This window comes from Trachypithecus francoisi, unplaced genomic scaffold (genome assembly GCF_009764315.1).
Source record: "Trachypithecus francoisi isolate TF-2019V2 unplaced genomic scaffold, Tfra_2.0 Lachesis_group10, whole genome shotgun sequence".
Classification (NCBI taxonomy): domain Eukaryota; kingdom Metazoa; phylum Chordata; class Mammalia; order Primates; family Cercopithecidae; genus Trachypithecus; species Trachypithecus francoisi.
Genome location: NW_022681455.1, coordinates 111,905,265 through 111,907,959, shown reverse-complemented (window position 1 = coordinate 111,907,959; position 2,695 = coordinate 111,905,265).

Below are 2,695 nucleotides of genomic sequence, written 5' to 3'. Positions count from 1 at the left end.
TGATTAATAATATTCTGATATTTCTTACCTGTCGGCATTGAAGGGTTGGAGCGTGAAGATCAAGTGATTGTAAAAGTACTGCATGAACTAGAGGGACCGAGACAAATCTCAGATGTTCTTTTTAGGTGTTACTGGGCTCTAAGTTAAATCTGTTAGTACTGGGAAGTGGAGCAATGAGATAAAGATACATTATCAAGGACAAACTTTCCCTGTACACAGATACCTGATATACCTAATTCCAGCCATAAAGTTGCTGAAATACGAGGAATGTCAGTGCCTAACAGACTTCCTCAGGGGGGTGTTGTGAAGATTAATAGTTTAGAATGATGTCACAGTTATTAAGGTGCTTGGATTCCCTCGAGCAGAGGGGATATGTAAATCCAGAGACTCATCATAAGAGTAATATCATCACTGTTTCTCACAGCCGACTGTTTCCTAAGCTGGGATAGAATTTCCAGAAGTATCTTTCTTTTTTAGAATTACAGAGTATGACAGATTTATTTCCACACATCTCACTTGCTTTCAGAGTTATTGTTTCCTCTTATTCCCCCCACCCCTTTGGTGACAGAGAAGCCTGAGAACCCATCCTGTTGGGAAGTTCTTGGGGAATTTTCAGAAGGATGTGAATGCAGGGTATGTGAATGGCTGTGCACAGCAGCATAAACTGTATTTAATAAAATATGTGTGTGTATATATACATATACATGTACACACACACCACACACGTGACTGATCTTCCAAACAGATCTGAATAATCAAAACCATGAATGACAAACATGTCAGATACATTCATCAGAACTCAGAGGATCTTCTAGGGGAATTCACTAGCATGTCTTCCTCTTAAAATAGGTCAGGTAACTATTCCCCTCCTTTGGGACTTTCAAAAAGGATGTGCTACTAAATCTAGGCCCCAGGATAGGAGCTCAGTTGCCCTCTAGACAACTAATGCCAATCCCCAAATTTTATTGACCAAGATGTTGGATGCAGCAGGTTCAAGCATCTTGCTAAATAAAATATAGATTATATTGATCATTTCCCCTCAATCTACTAAAATCTTGTTACTCTTTCACAGAAGAAAATAAATCAGTTTGACAGGACTTGTTCTGTCAAGTGATATAAGTTCCTAACACTGCATTCACTACAGATTATTCTAGAAATAAATTGGTAATCTTTTTTTTTTTTTTTTTTTCTCCAGGTGAACTTCCAGATTAGAACACCACACACTGCCCTGTTTCTTTTTAAAAACAGAGGCATTAATCCTGCTTTCTTTCAGTCTTTCCAAGTTGTTAAAAATGAAGTGACTCTCGGCCGGGCGCGGTGGCTCAAGCCTGTAATCCCAGCACTTTGGGAGGCCGAGACGGGCGGATCACGCGGTCAGGAGATCGAGACCATCCTGGCTAATACGGTGAAACCCCGTCTCTACTAAAAAAATACAAAAAACTAGCCGGGCGCGGTGGCGGGCGCCTGTAGTCCCAGCTACTCCGGAGGCTGAGGCAGGAGAATGGCGGGAACCCGGGAGGCGGAGCTTGCAATGAGCTGAGATCCGGCCACTGCACTCCAGCCTGGGTGACAGAGCGAGACTCCACCTCAAAAAAAAAAAAAAAAAAAACAAAAACAAAAATGAAGTGACTCTCCCATGATTTTAGCCAATAACAACAGCTTCCCTTATAAACAACTTTATCCTGCAAAAAATCTGCTTAGAAAAAAAAAAGGCATTTCTACTAGTGTTTAAGAAATGTTTAAGAGTTCATCCTGCAAAAATAATGAGGAAGTAAATGGTCAACATATACGACCTCTACTTTGACAAGCCTATTTCCAGATCTCTCCCATAGATTTAGGTGTTAGATTTAGAAATTATTTCTCAATTAAATGGGGTTAAGACCGAAGACAGGTAGAGTAAATTTGCAGATCATGTCGATCATGTAGATCTCATGCACTTCAAAGCCATTATTTTTCTTTTTTGTTTGTTTTTGTTTGTTTGTTTGTTTAAGACGGAGTCTTGCTCCCAGGCTGAAGTGCAATGACACGATTTCGGCTCACTGCAACCTCTGCCTCCTGGGTTCAAGCGATTCTCCTTTCCTGCCTTAGCCTCCTGAGTAGCTAGGATTACAGGTGCCTGCCACCATACCCAGCTAATTTTTGTATTTTTAGTAGAGACGGAGTTTCACCACGTTGACTAGGCTGGTCTCGAACTCCTGACCTTGGGTGAGCCACCCACTTTGGCCTCCCAAAATGCTGGGATTACAGGCATGAGCCACTGTGCCTGGCCAAAGCCATTATTTTTCATAAACACATTGGAAATCCACTAGGCAGTACAGGAGAAAGACAGGAGAAAACGCATGAAACACCTCATTGTTTATTTGTCTTAAGATAAATTATGGTGGCCACAGGATCTGCGCCCTTCCTGAAATCTCAGGGCTTCATAAAAACCCAAGATTTTCAGAATACGCATGGCACAGAGACAACCTCAAAGTCAAAGCCCCAACTCTGTCAAGACCAAGACAGGAGCCCAAAGGCGGCATCCTTGAAATGAAATTCAGGTATCTTGGGTACTTCTGGCTATCTCTAGGGTTTGGGGTTTCTAAGCTTAACTAAGATACTTGCTTGTTTAAAGGCTCTGGAAACAGAAAACCCACACTACCCTGGACAGGTCACAGCTTGGTATTTACCAATCTTATGAGCCTGAAATGTAAAG